Source organism: Pinus tabuliformis, chromosome 4_1, assembly GCF_031772625.1.
Source record: "Pinus tabuliformis cultivar Carrire ecotype Pingquan chromosome 4_1, CPIR1, whole genome shotgun sequence".
Lineage (NCBI taxonomy): Eukaryota > Viridiplantae > Streptophyta > Pinopsida > Pinales > Pinaceae > Pinus > Pinus tabuliformis.
In genome coordinates, this window is record NC_142303.1 from 555,523,553 (window position 1) to 555,543,289 (window position 19,737).

A 19,737-nucleotide genomic window follows, 5' to 3' on the forward strand; every position below is an offset into this window, starting at 1 on the left:
AATCGGCACTTTCAAAGGGGTAGGGCTTTTATATAAGATATGCTTGCGATCCGATGAGCCAGACCCGACGGCATTTAAAATGATTTTTTATAAAATATCAAGTCCCCGCGCAAGCCATTTTCAGTGTATTTGGTGCATTTTCATTGTATAAATGAAATACAAAGGAGGCCTTGGGCGAGTGACGATAGTGATGAAGCCTGGACCCGAAAGGGTCCAAGGAGTGAAATGAATATATTTTCAAGTCCGCCAGAGGCAATTCTTCAATGTTTTTCCAGTGTTTTTATGAATTTCCAAATACAAAGGGAAGCAAGGGATCGACTGGCTGCGATAGGCATCTGCGACCTAAAAGGCGGACCCGATAGATAATTGAACCATGCTTGAGGACTTTTAAAGTCCAAAAGAAGCAGTGATGGGCGGGAATTAGTAGGGTTCCAGCGTTCCACGGTTTATAACCAAAATAGTCGCGGTTTGCCATTTAAAGAGAAACACAAGAGCCCAAACACCTATTCTGCCATATGACGGTGTCTAGTGCCTGCCCTGTGCATTTCCACATAGTTATTCTTCAACAACTGCAGAGTGGCCGAAGATTGAAAAGGATAGCCTCGAGCAGACCACTGCATTTATCAGTTATGGGGCGTCTTTTAGTTAATGCTCCAGCTGCCAAAGAAGCACAACAAAATATCAGAGAAGATCAATTTTGTTTACTGACACAGTCACGCTATAGCAGAAACCCATACCAAGCAGTTAGAGCGGTTGGTGATCCATTATGATCCTTCCACGCATAGGTTAGCAGAGATATTTTGTAATGAAACACCATATATACCAAAAACAGAGATGTAATCAGGGATGATGAGTGTTAGATGAAGGGGACTCTATTGTAAGGTTCAACTTCTGGAGACTGTAACTATTTTGTAACCTGCAGCGTCTGGTCTTCATTTCCAGCTAATACAAGCTTCTTTTGCTATTCATTGCTCACTTTCCACTTCTCTTTCTTGTTCCAGGCTGTGCCTATTTGCATTGATTCATGTTCTGTTAATGTTTAGCATTAGAGGGGCTGTCATCCCACCTCCGTGTTAGGATTTAGCATGTATCATTGAACATGTATGCAGGTTTCTATTGTTTAATGCATAGAGAGCTGTCATCCTGTCTGTGTATTACAAACTAGATTTACAGACCTTTTAACTGGTAGCAGTCGGCCATCACAGGGTTTTGTGCATCTGCTGGTGTGGTCAGTCTTCTCCATTATCACCTTATCCTCAAACTGTGAGTAATTGGTGGTTAAAAGCCTTGTAGTCTGAGGGTGTTCACCCATGTCTGGGGTCAATCATTGTAGAAGTGGTTATCTGGATTGAATATGCAGCGTTTGTTTCATTCATCCATCATTTATCCAACTATTTTGTTGAATTTGTAATGTTCCCGAGCATCACCGATATGCAGCCTAGGTGAGTTTCTTGGGGTGATAACATTAAATGGCACCGTTGCCGGGGAGAGGAGAATCGAAGCTCAGCTTCCCTGGGAGAATGACACAGCTTCAAACTTTGATGACAGACAAGGTTTGAACACAGTATTTCAGTTGTAATCATCTGTCTGGCGACTCCACTGGAGGAAGGCCATCCTTTGGCAACTCCACATTGAAGCTCTGGCGCAGCTATTGAAGCATGCACGAAGATATCTTTAGAATGTCAGCTGAACCATTGCCTAATCTTGAAAAGATCATTTAGTAGAAGAAAATATCGCAGTAAGGAGCATCAAGATCAGGTAAGCCTTAAAAGTTCCATGTATCCCTGTTAGTGATTGCCACCTTCAGAGATTCATGTAGCTCCTTGTTATTCATTCCCCTTTTGGAACTCAGTTCATAGAAAGAAGCTCCATGCTGTCCCTCGTATTCCTCTGTTTCTGTCATTCTTTTCATTGATGCATACCACCCATTCTACCAGTATCCTTTCATTTACCTCAATCATGGCAAGCCAGCAAGCTCCCACAAAGATAGAAAGAATCATTGCTGCTAGGTATAGACCTCTGGTCTTTCCTATTCCTCTAAATGCCATGCCTATAGGAGATTATCAAGAATGTATGCCTAAGTTTACTGGTACAAAAGGAGTATCAGCTGAAGAGCACCTCGAGTTGTTTTATAATTATGCTGATAACCTAGATATCTATGAAGAGGATGTATGGATGAGGGTTTTTGTCCAGAGCCTAGAGGGAGAAGCTAGAAAATGGTTCGATGAACTAGCCCCTAGGTTCATAGCAGATATTGAGGCTTTAGATGATGTGTTCCTAAAGCACTGGAGGGATAAGGAAGATCTGCTCTATGATCATACTAAGTCTGGGAACTTTCAGAAGGGTGGTCTCTCGTCATCCTCAGAGCATGATATTGAAGAATTAGCCAGGATGATTGAGTTTTTGGCCTCTGAAGTTTCCAAGTTAAAAGTTGAGCAGCATTTTGTAGAAGCAGAAGCTCATTGTTCCATTTCTTTTTCAACTCCAAATCAGTATAGAGAAGCCAATGAGCATGTGCAGATCTTGCAAAGAAAAAGATATACAAATGAAGATAAAGGGGCGAGGCCCCTTTTAAAGAATGTAGTCATGGAAGAGGTGCAGCAAGAGGAGGAGGTCCATGGTTTGGGAGGTGCTCCTTCCCTAGCTAGAGCTGCATATGAAGAAGCATTAGCAAGAGGCACTGCTTGTCAGTTTGTTGTGCCTGCAGAACAACAAGCTGATCAGCAGCAGCAATCAGCACAAGGCACCTTCATCCTCCAAGAATTCGAGCCTAAGGCCAGCACATCTCCTAATGGCTATGCAGATCTGCCAATTTTACAGCCTACTTTGGTCCCCAGTCCAGTAATCAAGAAGGGAGAGGAAAGCTCCCCATCATCTTTTGTCCCTCTGTCTGCTCAAGTGACAATCCCTCAAAGTTTCCCCTTGAACACTGAGGCAAGAAATAGCTCTATTCTCAAGGCTGAGACTGATCACCTCAGTTTTGATCTTCTGAAACCTGTTCAGATGGCTTCCATATAGATTGAAAAGGCAGCTTATCAGATGACAGAGGAAGAGGATGTACAGTCTTGGAATCCTTCCTTGGATGAGGATTGTTTAAACAAAGGTTTGAGAGCAGAAAATGTCTCTGTGTCCCCTGCACAAGAATACAATGGTGCATCTTTCATATTAGTTGTGTAGACTATAATAGACACAGATGAATACAGAGTATTCATGGTTATCCAGCAGATGTGCAAGTGCTCCCATGAAGAATATCCAAGGAGGAAAATACACAGAGGGGAAGTGAAGGTTGATCCATATCTGTCTGTCAGGCACAATTGTCCTAATCTGTTCGAGGTGGAGGATCAAATAAATCTAGTTTTGCTGATATATGATCAACCAGATGACAGGCAACAATTTTGATGGCCCAGCAAATGGGCAATTTTTAAATTTTATGTTTTCAGGCTTTAATGTTTGTAATTAAGTTCTTTTACAGTTTTCTGTTATATGCTTAGTAGACTCCATGCCCAATGGACACTAGGGAAATGTTTTTAAAGCTTGTTTTGTATGAAGACATTGGTCTGCAGTTCTTGAGACCTCACAGGGAGGATCTCATCCCCAGAAGGAGCCAGTGTTAGCACTGCTATACAAAGGGATAAAAGGATCCAAGTATGCCCCAAAGGTCGTCAAAATCCTCTTGAGGATCATTCAAAGTTAAAACCATCGCAAGAGGAGAGCCCTTGGAAGGGCGGAAATACACTATCTGGAGGCCTAAAACACTCCAAAACCATGAAAAAACCAAAATCACAGGCTTAACAGTCCAAATGCACGACAGCCGTTTGATCTGGCCAATCAACGATCCAAATCGCATCGGCGGGTCGCAATCGGCGCAGGCAGGCAGTGGCAGCAATGCAAGACACCGCCGATCAGCGATCGCCGATGATCGGATCGGCGGGTCGTAGAGGAAGACTTACAGGCGGCATAGGACATTGCCGATTAGCGATTGCAATCATATCGCATCGTTGTATCGCATCGGGGAAACCAAGGGGTAAAGCCTTCACTTTTTGCGATTACAATATGGCGATTCCATCTAGACCGTTGATCATGTGCACTGATCAATGGCCCAGATCGCATCGGCGGGTCGCAATCGGAGCTTCCAGCAGGGTCCTTTTAAGCCATGTTTTATAACATCGCCGATGGCCGATGACCGATTGCCCTATCGGATGCGATATTTCTATTAATCATGTTATAATAGGGTAGTCGGGTCCGTAGCAATATCGCAATCGTCACTTTCAAAGGGGCAGGGCTTTTATATAAGATATGCTTGTGATCCGATGAGTCGGACCCGATGGCATTTAAAATGATTTTTTATAAAATTTCAAGTCCGCGCGCAAGCCATTTTCAGTGTATTTGGCACATTTTCATTGTATAAATGAAATACAAAGGAGGCCTTGGGCGAGTGCCGATAGCGATGAAGCCTGGACCCGAAAGGGTCCGAGGAGTGAAATGAATATATTTTCAAGTCCGCCAGAGGCAATTCTTCAATGTTTTTCCAGTGTTTTTATGAATTTCCAAATACAAAGAGAAGCAAGGGATCAACCGGCTGCGATAGGCGTCTGCGACTTGAAAGGCGGACCCGATAGATAATTGAACCATGCTTGAGGACTTTTAAAGTCCAAAAGAAGCAGTGATGGGCGGGAATTAGCAGGGTTGCAGTGTTCCACTGTTTATAACCAAAACAGTCGCGATTTTCCGTTTAAAGAGAAACACAAGGGCCCAAACACCTATTCCTCCATATGATGGTGTCCAGTGCCTGCCTTGTGCATTTCCACGCAGTTATTCTTCAACAACTGCAGAGTGGCCGAAGGTTGAAAAGGACAGCCTCGAGCAGACCACTACTATAGCAGAGACCCATACCAAGCAGTTAGAGCAGTTGGTGATCCATTATGATCCTTCCACGCATAGGTTAGCAGAGATATTTTGTAATGAAACACCATATATACCAAAAACAGAGATGTAATCAGGGATGATGAGTGTTAGATGAAGGGGAATCTGTTGTAAGGTTCAACTTCTGGAGACTGTAACTATTTTGTAACCTGCAGTGTCTGGTCTTCATTTCCAGCTAATACAAGCTTCTTTTGCTGTTCATTGCTCACTTTCAACTTCTCTTTCTTGTTCCAGGCTGTGCCTGTTTGCATTGATTCATGTTTTGTTAATGTTTAGCATTAGAGGGGCTGTCATCCCACCTCTGTGTTAGGATTTAGCATGTATCATTGAACATGTATGTAGGTTTCTGTTGTTTAATGCATAGAGAGTTGTCATCCTGTCTGTGTATTAGAAACTAGATTTACAGACCTTTTAACTGGTTGCAGCCGGCCATCACAGGGTCCTGTGCATCTGCTGGTGTGGTCAGTCTTCTCCATTATCACCTTATCCTCAAACTGTGAGTAATTGGTGGTTAAAAGCCTTGTAGTCTGAGAGTGTTCACCCATGTCTGGGGTCAATCATAGTAGAAGTGGTTATCTGGCTTGAATATGTAGCGTTTGTTTCATTCATCCACCATTTATCCAACTATTTTGTTGAATTTGTAATGTTCCCGAGCATCACCGATATGCAACCTAGGTGAGTTTCTTGGGGTGATAACAGCGTCCATTAGGAATTTTGGACCATATCATTGTATCTTGTTTCATACTCAACCTCATAAAAATACTATATAATTATTGAATGAAGAGATTCCATTGCTAAAATTTATGTCCATCTAAATCTAGAAATCCCTCATTATTCCCACATTGCTACCATAATTAATTGTGACCTCGAACTGCTAGCAACTACATCTTCTATGATTATAATATCCTATTGCAACTTGCCTCAGATACTAAATCAAATATTCTGACAAGTTTTACTAGACATCACATCCCACCCAGGGAACTATACTCAAATCAAACATTTCCAACATAACCAACTTTCCAACATAACCAATTCTCTGCAATAGGGAATGCCAAGACTAATGCTCTCCAAATGATAGAATCATTACGTAGGTTTGACGAGCATTTTTATCCAATATTATATGGAAAGAGAAACAATGTATTTGGTATTCATTACTTACTTCTTAAGGTCTTCTCTTCCACCTTCCATCTAATTTTCATCCAATCCTCTTTGTTTTTTTCCTGAATCTTAAGAGCTCACTCATTTTTTTCCTTTGAAGTTTCCCAGTTAATCATTGTTTTTGTTGATGTATTTAAGTAGGACTGTAGTGGAGGGTTATTGTTATTAGGTCATAGGCATTTTTTTTAACCATTCCCAGATTATCTTAAATGGATACTTATGATAATTTATATTTGTATTTTCTTGAACTTTGCATTTTTAAAGAAACATATGGGTGTAAGTGCCATTGTTAATCAAAATGGAGCACAAAGGAAAAATATAAGCCCAAAAGAAATTGGTAAATATGGCCAATTTTCAATTAGAACTATAGCTTATTGTGTTAAACATTTCCTTGGGTTTATGTCTAAATTGGTTATGTTTTTAAAATATATTTAACCATTTTGTTTTAAATATTTTTATCTTAAACTTCAACAATTGACATTGCGAGTATTCAGCCCAATAATAATCATACAAAGAATTATAACCTATATATATATATATATATATATATATATATGTATGTATGTATATATAGATATATATAGATATATATATATATATATATATATATATATATATATATATATATATATATATATATATATATATATATATATATATATATATATATATATATGTATGTATGTATATATATATATATATATAGATATAGATATATATAGGTAAAAACAAATTTTGGGCCAATACCAAAATGCAATGGCAGACATTAATTTTCTTATAGGTTGAGAGGTCTTGTAGGCAACTTTGTTTCCTTGGTTGTGTTTTTGAAAGGCCATTTCTTTCTGGATTGTAAATTTGGATAGCTTTGTGATAAGTCAGCTACAAAATGTTCTGACTTTTGTAGGATTTGTTGACACTATATCAACAATTTTGGTTCGCATCCTCAAGATAGAATTTTTTTTTTAATTGTTTTCTTGGATTCTTCCTAGATAGCCATGTAAGTTTTCCTTTCTTGTAGGCAACTATGTTTGCTTGGTTGTGCTTGTGAAAGGCCATATTTTTCTGTATTATAAATATGGATATCTCTACGATAAGTCAGCTACAAAATGTTTTGATTTTTTTAGGAGATATTGTCACTATATCATTGGAGATATTGTCTTAAGACTCAGAAGACATGATACTTTTATTCACTTATCCTCTTATCTACGCATTGTTCCAAGCATAGGATATGGTGGGTGACTTCAAGACAATGTTCTAGCTACTACTTCACATCATCCCCCAACCCACCCGGCCCGAAGTTTATCTGAAATAAGACTTCCACCTGATGTGACAACCTTAATACCATTGAAAGAAACATGGGTGATGGTTTTGGTCTGCTTTACTTGTCCCTTGAGGAAACAATGTTCACCATTCACTATAAGGATTCTATTCTAAATGGCCACTATGGTTTTTTTATCATTGGATCTGGATGGGCAAGTAGGTTACTTATTTCAAGGATTGATTCTTACAATTGAAAAATAAATATGACCGTGGAGAGAGTAATCTTCGATGAGAATAACACGCGATGAGGAAATAGGAGGTAAATGTTGATCCAACCACTACACATGGTCCTCCATCCCATCTATATTTTTTATTTTATCTGTCTGAAGGCCATTTCGTAATGGTTGTTGTCAGTTGCTAACTATGACACAACTAAAAGGATTTTGGGTGATGGACGTAGTCTACTGTATTTTTCCCACTTAAGGAAATAATATACAGAAGAGTCTATACCGAAGGGCCTCCATCTTCCCTTTTTCCATTGTACAACTAAGCAACTTAGTTAACTGGTCACATCCATCGGTTCCTCCAATAAAATAATATATACAATACCCAAGTAGAGGAATATTCAGGGAGAATAATACTTGAGGGATAAGGTGGTGATTTCTATAGAAAAATTTTCATCAACCTTTAGTGTGCACTCTTTAATGGAGGGTTACCCTCACAATATAAAAGGGTTTAGACCTCCATCCTGGAAGACTTAGGTACGACTAAGTGGATTTGAGGGAAATTTTGATCATGATCTGGGCAATTCATATGACACACCTTAATGGATAGAACAACAAGGAGACTAGAATTAGTTATGGTTGTATCTTCTTTAGTTTTCTCATGTCTTATCATGGCCATGGCATGATGTAATCATGGGAAAATTGCTTTTTTATCCTCATAAGGTTATCTGCTCTCTCCAATGTTCTTTGTAAGGGGTGTAAACACCCACCTCGCCTCTTCCCTCTACTAAGATTTCTCAATGAATTCATGGAAGTGGAAGGAGATTTTTTTGTCTCTACCACCATTCAATCCTTACAAATCCTTTACCCAAATTGAATTCCTTCATTCACTAATAAATAAACCTCCCTTTTTTTTTTGTAACTTGCATCACACAAAACCCTCAAAGGATTATAAAACAAACACATTCCTCATAGCCCACACACAATTTTTTCTTACTGGGACACTTTAAAGGGTGGAGACAATTGAAAAAGAATCCCTCACATAATTAATCTACTTCTTGTTAAGCTTTTGGAAAAGGACAAGCCCCTAGAAGATATCAACAGGTTCAACAATTTTATTTGTTATCCTCTGTCATCCTCAGGATAACTTATGGATCAAATTTCTAGATAGGTTTCAGTTGGTGCCGCTAGCACCTACAGGTCTTGTGTTCCCCTTGCACATTCCATTAAAGATAAATTCCTAAAGGGCATGGATAAAATGACTTCTTGGAGGGACATAAGATATCCAAAGTCATGGGGATTTGGAGCCAATCTCACATTTGAAAGCTTTAGAGTCCACAGACTTGTCTTTTCCCGTTAAAAATTAGATTTTAACAAATCTCTCTGGATGGACATGGAATACCTCAAGGAATGGGGCCTTGGATCCAATCATGTATTTGAAGGGTTCATAGAATACAAACCTATATTTTCCTTTTAAAATTAGATTGATTTGCTCAGGAAAGTTGAACAAAAGATACATTTGTGGTGCTACAATTGGTTGTCCCATGGGGGCATAATGATCTTAGAAAATTTTGTGGTACAAAACATATGTCTATTAGTTATCTCTAGCTAAAATCCCTATTTCTATTATAAATAATCCTAGGAAAAAAATGTTCATATTCCTATGGAGGGCTGGTAAAAATAATAAGTACGTATCCACCTAGCCTGTTGGGACTCCCTGTCTAATCCAAAAAGTCTTGGTGGGTGGGGTTTTAATTGGCTTGTTAAAGATTTGGCCGCCTTAAAAATTATGTGGAGAGGCCTATTTGGTGTGTGACTTTGGAACCAATTTTTAAAGGAAAATCATCTAAAAAGAATGTTGGTGATGGAATTTGTTAGAGGAGAAGCAAAAAAACTTGTCAAGAGGGAATCCATTGTTTGGAAGGCCTTTATTTACTCTTTCCCATTCATTTTTAATTGGCTTTCTTGGAAATTTGGGGATGGTAATAAAATTATCTTAGGAAAGGACCCTTTTATAGGTAGTTCTTGTGTCTTCAAATTACCTTTTGATCTGATCCAATGCCTAAATGAAAAACACCTCTTCTCCCTCCATAATGCTATAGAATGGTCTTTTCGCTATCTTCTAAGAACTATTGGTTGATTTATGCTAAGATGGAACTGGACGGTTCTTTGGAAGAGTAGAACTCTTTCATTAAGGATATAAATTATCAATGGGGTGTATTTAAGTAAATCCATGGACTTCCAGGTCTAGAACTGTATTCCTCCTCAAGTAAGGAAAAAGTTGGTCTTGCTTAATATGATGTAATAACCCATTCTATAGTTGTCCCAGATTCCAATTGGTGGAACAAATTTATTTCGAAATGGAATATTCCTAAAAAGCTAAAATTATTCACCTCTCTTGTTCTTCAAAACAAATTTCTAACCTAGGAGAACTTGCAAAAAATATGCCTCACTATACCAAATTATTATTTCCTCTCAAAATAGTTTGATGAATGTGTTGATCATACTTTTATTTTTTGTCCTACTGCTAAGAAAATTTGGCATTCAAGTCTTTTGGTTCTGGGCATTAGGGAGAATCTAAATCAGATCTCCTTTGAGGTCCTCCTTTTTCATTGGGGGGAGAAGTATAAAACATTTCACACTCTACCTTTTTGTTTCCTAGGGTATCTGGTTGCTCAAGAACAGGGTAATATTCCAAAATGTGAGTATTTTCATTATTCTTCAATCTTCTAAGATTGTTTCTATCTAGATGGAATATTTCTCTCTTGAAACTAGAAAAAATATGAGAAGGATCCAATTTCCTAGCATCTCACATGACCCCCCTGATCGGGTTCTTTGATGGATATTCTCAAGGAAACATTTGTGGAGAGGCACAGGGGGGTTAGGATTATTCTATCTAGGAACATTTTTATCCATTTTAGAATTTTCCTAAGATATGCATCCAATACCAAAGTAGAACTTATAGTAAACCAACCTCCCTATTTTGTTCGTTTTGTAACTTGCATCACGCTAAACCCTGAAAGGATTACAAAAAAAAATAATCCTCATAGTCCACACACAAAATTGTCTTACTCAGACACTTTAAAGGGTGGAGACAATCGGCAAAGAATCCATCACATAATTAATCTACTTCTTGTTAATCTTTTGGAAAAGGAAAAGCCCCTAGAAGATATCAATAGGTTCAACAATTTTGTTTGTTATCTTCTGTCATCCTCAAGATAACTTATGAATGGAATTTTCAGATAGGTTTCAATTGGTGCCCCTAGCACCTATAGGTCTTGTGTTCCTCTTGGACATTCCATCAAATAGAAGTTTGTGAAGGGTATGGATAAAATGACTTCTTGGAGGGACATAAGATATCCAAAGTCGTGGGGCTTTGGAGCCAATCTAACATTTGAAAGCTTTAGAGTCCACAGACCTGTCTTTTCGCATTAAAAATTATATTTTTACAACTCTCTTTCGAGGCATGGGGCCTTGGATCCAATCATGCATTTGAAGGCTTGAGAGAATACAAACCTATCTCTTCCTTTTAAAATTAGATTGATTTTCTTGGGAAAGTTTAACATAAGATAAATTTGTGGTGCTATAATTGGTTGTCCCATGGGGGCATAATGATCTTAGTAAAATATGTGCTAGAAAACATATGTCTATTTGTTGTATCTAGCTAAAATCCATATTTATATTATAAATAATCCTAGGCAAAAAATGTTCAGCTTCCTATGGAGGACTAGTAAAAATAGTAAGGAACGTATTCACCTAGCCTGTTGGGACTCCCTGTCTAAACAAAAAAGTCTTGGTGGGTGGGTTTTAAAAATATACGTTGGTTTGGTAAAGCTTTGGCCCTTAAAATTGTGTGGAGAGGCCTATTTGGTGTGGGACTTTGGAGCTAATTTTTAAAGGAAAAGCATTTAGAAAGAATGTTGGTGATGGAATTTCTTAGAGGAGAAGTAAACAAACTTGTCAATAGGGGATAAATTGTTTGGAAGGCCCTTATTGACTCTTTCCCATTGATTTTTAATTGGGTTTCCTAGAAAGTTGGGGATGGTAAGAAATTGATCTTAGGAAAGGCCCCTTTTATAGGTGATTCTTATGTCTTCAAATTATCTTCTGATCTGATCTAATTCCTAAACGAAAAATTCCTCTTCTCCCTCCATAATGCTAAAGAATGACCTTTGCTCTGTGTTCTAAGAACTACTGGTTGAGTTATGCTAAGTTGGGACTAGTTGGTTGTTTGATAGAGGAGTGGAACTCTTTCACTAAGGAGCTAAATTATCAATGGGGTCTATTTAAGTAACTCCAAGGACTTTTAGGTCTGAAGTTGTATTCCTTGTCAAGTAAGAAAAATTTGGCATTTCTTAATATGATGCAATAGCCCATTCTGCAGTGGTCGAAGATTCCAGTTGGTGGAACAAATTTATTTGGAAACTGAATATTCCCAACAAGCTAAAATGATTCACCTCGCTTGTTCTTCAAGACAAAGTTCTAACCTAGGAGAACCTGCAAAAATGATGCCTCACTAGACCAAACTATTGTTGCCTCTGAAAATAGTTTGATGAATCTCTTTGTTAGCCTCCTATACCAATAGGTTTTCATTTCTCATGATTGACAGTGGAAGTGCCAAAAAATGTTCATCTTCCGTGGTACTAAGGTTCCATTTTTGTGAAAGAAACAGACAGTTAAAAAATGTAAAGAGGGTATGCCTTAAAAGAATAATCAAAAGGCTAGAAAATGAACTGGTCAAAGAAAAAAATAAATGAAATGAACCCCAAATAGAGACCATGAAAGTGGCTAATCCAAAATGCCACTACCACTTTGATGGGTGGTCCAACAGCTCAAGCTGGGCCATACCATGTTTTAAATTGCATGTTTTAGACTAGAAAGGAAGTACCTGCTCAAACAGTTCAAGCTTGACAGATGACTAGGTGGATAGAGAAAGGAAGGAGCCCAATTGCTTAATCTGGGCCCTTGGAAGTCATAAGGGTAGACTTAGATAGGAGGATAGCAAAAAGAAAAGAGAATTATCAGGGTTTGCAAGGCTAAGTGCACCCATCCAAAGGAAGAAAGAATGTTAGGCATATTAGGCAGGGTAGGCAGTTGAAGGTTGCAGAAAACAAGATCCAAGCAGATGACATGGGAAAAATCACATCTGATCTCACAAATAAGAGAAAGGCAAGAGCAATGGCCTATTTGGAAAACTACCAAACCATCACTAACTTCCCTCATCCCCTTCAAAAGTTTCTTACTAACATCCCCTTGAGCACTGCAGGATCTGCCTGAACAGTCCTCCTTACATTTCTCATTTGTATATTTCATGTCAAGTTGTGACTTCTCTTTCTGAAAAGAAGCCACATTTCTTGTGTAAAATCATTCTTCACTCCCATCTGCTTCTAAAACTAAGTTTACTCATTAAACTTAGCTCTTTATTCCTCTCTCACATCCCCAATCCATATTATTTTCTAATTTTACTATATAAATCCCTAAGTGCTACCCCTCCCCCTACTATTATAGCATTCCATGCAAACAACCCAGAAAATATATAAATATCCCCCCCCTTAGCATTATAGCTAATTAGCACTCATATGGGAGACATTAGTCCATCAGGGACTATAGTCAACCCTCACTTGGGAATTACTCTAACCCCTGGTTAGATTAATAGCCTACACTAAACCCTCTCCTACCCTTTTTCTGAAAATGCCTATGAAAACCCCCTCCCCGCGCTCAAACCTAATGTTAAAAGTGATTAAACCCCGACATATTAACCCATATGTGTTTGAAACCCATTAAAACCCCCATAACCAAAGTTTCTAACCTGACATATTAAATATTATTTAAATAGGTGGCGGGTCCCCACCCAAACTTGCACGCTGGGTCGGGGCGCCCGCCAGCCGCCAATATTCTGCTGCCCCCAATCCAAAGGTGGGCGGTCAATCTCAGTTCTCGACCTGCCGTGCTTTAGCATCCGGGGAGCTGGTGGTTTCGTTCCCGTACGCTGGACGCGTGGCAGCCATCGGGGTTGTTCGGAGCCCCCTTCCCCATTACCGCCTTTCCCCAATAGCGGTGTGGGGAAACCAGAAACTGCTCTCCTGCAATCCGCCTCCCCTGTCGCGTCACTCCCGTGTCATGATGACATCAGGCCTAAGGCCCCCACAACCTCGCCACCTCACCCTCCACGCCATCCTATTGCCTCCGCGTCCCTCCACCGTGTCCCGCCACTCTGGCATCCAGCTCATCACCCACGTCATCATCCGTACCCGGGCCCTGTTGATGATGTCATGCTGATGTCATCGACAGAAAAGCGCCAAAAGCCCATATATGCCGAATTTGTCATTTAAAACGCCCAGTTGAGCCGTTTTGTGTCATTTTCACTGGAAAGGAGACAGAGCTGTTTTACTTGTTCGCTCCAAAAATTGCCTCTACGCTGCGAATTCAAAGTTTGGGACGCCGCCACTTACCAATTTAGCTGCATTTTTCATCCACTGCTCAACTCGGCAGCTCTTGGCACTATTTGTCCAGGTATTTGCCGAAATTTACCTATTTTGCCCGTGTTCATGCCATTTCTCTGCAAAGTTGTCCACTAAATACCTAGTAAATCCTAAATTAAACACTGTTATTAAGTAAATGCTGGCCCAAAACAATCCACATTGTCCCCTTGTTCAAAATCCACTGTTGAACTATTATTCTCGGCCTTAAATTGCAAATTACCCTCCAACTGCCCGGCATTGTTCCCTTTTGCCGAACATATAGTTGAAGAACTGCATTTTACCAGCTTATAGTCCTGCCCCCCCTCTGCAATTCATCCTCGCTGTTCATAATCCTTGTGAATTTACCAGAGCAAAGCAGAGGCAAGTCTGTTTAATCTACTCACTCCTCTTTGAAGATATATCTGGCATCACCTGCATTCAGTCTGCCACCTGACCTCTAAAAAGCCTTACAAGCTATTACATTCACACTGTTACACTCAGAAGCTGCATTCTAAAGATAGCACCTAAATGCTATACAATGGCTGCACCCACAGCTCTCAGTGTTGCCCCCATGAATCCACCTAACAAAGAGCTTGAGGCCATGCCTCTTGCTGACAGAGATTACCTCATCCAAGACCTTGTGGGTGACAGGAACCATTTGCAGACCTTCCGGGAATTGAGGGACAACTATTTGAGCAACAATGACACATATGGGATATGGGAATCCAATCTGCCTCATTACTTTCTCCCATATGTTAACATTTTTCCAGAAATCATCCGCTTATGTGCTGAGAATTATGATCCAAATCACAGAGCTGTCAAGTCTCCATCTGGGAGCATACTCTTCCACATCAATGCTGAGTCCATCAACCAGATGCTCAACTTCAAACAAACTCAGCTGCTGTATCCCTTCTCCATGAACTATCTACTGGATACAGGTGCCAAGCTTTCCACTGCTGACATTGAGAAAATCACCAAGACATTCATGAGAGTTGACCGCCAACCCACAGGGCCACCTCCTTTCTTGCATGTCCATTTTACTGATGTAGGCCAACTTCTGGTTGACATGATTTCCTATGTGTTGGGCTATAAAACCAGTGAGCACGTTGATGAGATAGTGTTGGTGTTATTGGCTGCTTACAGCCTAGGCCAACCTCCTGCCTACAAATATAATTTTGCTAAATTCATAGCCAACAAGATACATGACCAACTCTTCAAAGTGGACAGGGAGGGTATATTCAAATATTCATCATATATCTACCACTTGTTCATGTATTATCAATCCGAGGCCTTTCAATGCCCTATCAAGAAGCTGGATTCTAGGGGAGAAAGAAGGTTTGTCATCTTCTGGTCATCAATTTTCCACCAAGTCCAAGATTCACCATATTCATACTGTGAATTTATTGACCAATTTGTCTACCCAGTCTCTTGCCTATTGATGAGATCCCCTCCTCCCAGAGTGTCATTTGAAATCCAGAAAACTCTGCAGCTGTCCAAAAATTATAAAATAGATGATTGGTACTTATACCAAAATCATACAGTCATCGGAATTTATGGCTGTGAACTCTGTCCATATAGGCTCCCGAGATATGTACCAATGAGATTGTTCGCCTTGGAGTACTATAGGCAGCTGATAAACTTTGACCTCACCCACTTTCATAGTGCCAAGAAGAAAGCCCACCTCAAGTTCAAACGCCACCTGGGCCCCTTTATTATGAACAAAAAAGAGGGATGGCAAGAGGCTGAGCAAATCCTCAAAGATAAATACAAGCTATCAAGAAGCTTCTAGTGGGTCCCTTATGACCCTGAAGGCTTCATCAGTGCTAGAAGAGTCAAGTACAGACTGCTAGGCTATGAGCACTGTAAAATTCCACAAATTGAGTAGTATGCCAATGAGAAAGAATGGCTGCAAGACACATTAGTTGAAGAACTAACTCAAGAAGAAATAATGCAAAGAAATGTCAAGGATTTGGAAAAAACTCTTGACTTAGATTCTGTGCAGCAGGTAATTTTCAAGCAGCCGCATCCAGTTGGAGAAGGAACCTCAACTACTACAACAGCACCAGCCACCCAGGCGCCATCCACAGCAGCATCAGGCACAGATAAGGGCAAAGGAATAATGGGTGCTGAAGAAGAGATAGTAAAAGAAAAGCCTGCCTCCTCAATTGGGCAACAACAAGAGCAAACCCCTCCACCAAAACAGGACCACCAATAGCGCCTGCATTGCAGACCCCTGCACATGAGGAGAGGGGCAAGAAATGGGACCGAGAAGAGTCTACTCCCCCTAGTGGATCCTCCCAGCCACCTGAAGCCAAGAGGCAAAAGGTTGACTCCCCAGTCATAGAAGAAATAAGCGAGGAAGTCCTTGAGAGTCCAATGAAAGAAGGAGGAGACAGTCAGCAAATAGCTACAAGCTCTTTTCAACAAGAGCAAGGATTACAGCTTGGCATGGAAGTGTCTTCCTCCACTCAGCAGAGCAAGAAGCCTTCAAGCACCAAGGCTTCCTTCAAAGAGATAAAGGCACAAAACGAGCTGTAGAGAGTGGAGGTATACAAGCAGTTCCTCAAAGCAACACCAACTAAACAAGAGAGGTTAATGTCAGTGTATGATATACAAGAGGAAAAGATAATCCTCAGCCACTTCAAACCCAAGGTACCGCAGCCTCACTCAGCTGCAGATTTTGTAAAAACAAAGCTGGAAGTCATGGCAAAGGACATTCACCCCATGGACCAGATAGAGTTGCACAAGCAAACGGGGGAAATGGTCTATGCCACCTTGGTAGACAGGGCCACAATGTCCCATGAATTAAAAGAATCGCTGAAGAACACCAACATTCAGCTAGATTTCAAGAGAATGTCCTCCACGGCCAAGGACAACAGGATTAAAACACTGGAGGACATCATCGTGGACCTAGGACATGATCCTAAGGACCCAAAGGGTGTGAGGGCCCTCATGAAAAAGAAAGAAGATGATATTGCTGCACTGAGGAAAAGACTAAAATTGCTTCCCACTGAGCACCCTCAAACAACAGAATTGCAAAAGGAAAAGGAGTCTGATGATCAACTCGATCTAATAATGCAGCTGAATCAAAGAGTTATTGATCTAGAGAAAGAGCTAGAAGGGGCACTGCAGGACAAACAAGGAGAATCCACCTCCCAACCTCCTCAAACTACCTCAACCACTGCCACCACTACAGAGGCAACAGTAGCCCCTGCAACTACTACAGCAACAACAGAAGCAGCAGCAGCAACAACAACAGCTCCTGAGTCCAGCTTAAACATGGATGAATTGATAAAGGCTATCAAAGAGGTGGAACTTCAGGCAACCGAGATCAAGAAGGCCAAGGAAAAATTGGCAGAACTGGAGGCTAAATATGACAAATCAAAGATGACTGTAGCAGAGTAGACTAGAGAAATTAAGGCCCTCAAAGACAAAATAAAGGCCTTAGAGAAAGAGCTCAAACTTGAAAATACTCTGGCAGAAATAAAGAGGATTTTGTGGGCCCGGATTGACCACTCCCTTACTAGACAATGGAAGTCAATCAAGACAGTGCATGAACAAATGGAATTGATTGGCCAAGCACAAATTGAGAGCCAGAAATCCAGAACAGTATTAGGGAACAGGCCTGAGCAGGCCAACAGAATGATATATTTTCTCAATAATCAGACCAAGGAGGAGCTGGCAGCCCTGAACATCATTAACATAACAGATGCTATCCTTACAGCTAAAAATGTGCTCACCCTCAGAAATTTTGTACAAACTGTAGAAAGAAAATGTCATGAAATGCAGGCTGAGGTGGATGAATATAAGCTCAAAATGGGAGCACTGCAAGAAAAGGGATTGCCCAGCCTACTAACCAGCATAGGAAGACTGCTCCCCCGTGAGCAATATGCCACCAGGATGACAAATTTTATTGAAAATCAAATCACTGCGTCCGCCAGTACCTCTGAGGAAACAGGGCCTCCAACAGGGCAGGGCCTCTATGACAAGCTTGAAAATCTATTTTTTATTGAACATGAGATCAATCACCTATTTGCGGTTCCTCCAAATTTTTATAGGTATACAGAGGCAGATGAAACCCTGGTAAAAATACGAAGACACCAACTGCCCAAGGAGGATTGGTGGCAGGCAATGCTGCAAATTTTGCCTCAGTAATCTCAGTTGCTCGGTCCTAGTCAGCTTCAACTCAGCCAAAGGCAAAAAGAAGAATCTGGGCAGTATACAAGGCAGCCGAAAAGGGTGACTCAGCATGAAGACAGCGACAGCAAGCCAAAACATAGGAAATGCGCAAATTTTGGGCAGCACAGCTTCAACGGACTCCAACGGTCACAAATTCAACATTCTCTGACCATTTTGGACAGCTAATACACTAAGAATTTACTACAGCATTTATTTTCTCAGCTATAATGCTCCAGGAGTTGGCACAATATTAATGAGCCATTAACTCACTAGCTAGATATTTTCTGATGTAAATTTTGTATAAATACCTCCCCTTGCAACGTATTTGGGGTTGGTGATTTTCACTCTGAGGCAAATATATTTTATGTTTTCAGATGATCTAATGAAAAAGGCTGGAAAAAGCTCAGTGTTTCCTGAATGCTTGATGTCTCAATGATGCTCTGCGTGCTGTTGCAGAATTCCTGTGCTGTCTAATGGAACAATAAGTTTTCTTAATCTATGTCTGGTCTTCTTATGTACGTTTGAATCATATGCATGTTTCACCAATCTAAATAATAGAGAAAAAGAATAGTACATGATATGTTTGATTACACCCTGTATTCAATCTCTGTTGTTGAAAATGTTTTCTTCAGAATTAATCATGAACATGAATTCTTGACTACTCATGTTTACATCAATTCTATAATTATGAATGTTATATAGGAATTCTTCAGTGCTCCTAAGTAATATTCCCACTTTTCTCCATATCAGCTTACTGAAAGATCCTTAGTTGCCTTTCATGCCCTGATTACATCACACCCAATTACATATTTAAAAAATTGTTCCTTGGACGCTTATCTGGCTCTGTAGCATCATTGTTATAACAACACGGACATATCAAGCAGTTAAACATCACTGACTCCATGCCCAATGGCCTAGATCACCCTGTAAACATATATCTATCTTGACTGAAATCATCATCCAGCAAAATCCAAAACAAAACCTTGAGCATCATAACTAGCCTAATATATTATACAAACAAAGTTAAATCTTAAAGAGAGAGCCCTCTCTGGTTACAGGTGGGCTAGAACCTGTGACCCAAAGATTGGTTAGTGGTTACCTCGGCCGTATTCCCTTGGGAGTGAAAGGGAACAACCTGAGTGTTAACATAATTGGCGACTCAACCGGGGAGAGAGCGTATTTTACAAACTACTGTCTGTTTTTAGACAATGGTTCCAAAACTTGAACAGTTCCTTAAATAGTTCTAAAATATTCTCAAAAATACCAAAAGCAAATTCAGAAGCTGGCTCCTAAAAAGAGAACTAGGCACACCAGGTCAAATCCTGACCCAAATCCTCCACCTGTTTTCGACAATCCAAATTTGATCCATAAAACTCTTAGGAACCTGAAGCAACCAGAACAATCTCCTGAATCTAGCCCTGAGGAAGTTCAGCAAAGTTTTATTCCAACCCCTGCAAAACCATCAGTCCACCTTCATACAGCTCATTCTTCCCCCTCTTCATCGTCCACTTCACAAAACATATTGTCTTCAC

The 19,737-nt window shown here is 40.1% G+C and overlaps 1 pseudogene; it reads left to right on the forward strand.

Moving 5' to 3' along the window:
* The first annotated feature begins 515 nt into the window (after positions 1-515).
* Positions 516-19,737, forward strand: part of LOC149177048 (homeobox-leucine zipper protein HOX32-like) — an 81,287-nt pseudogene continuing 62,065 nt past the window's right edge.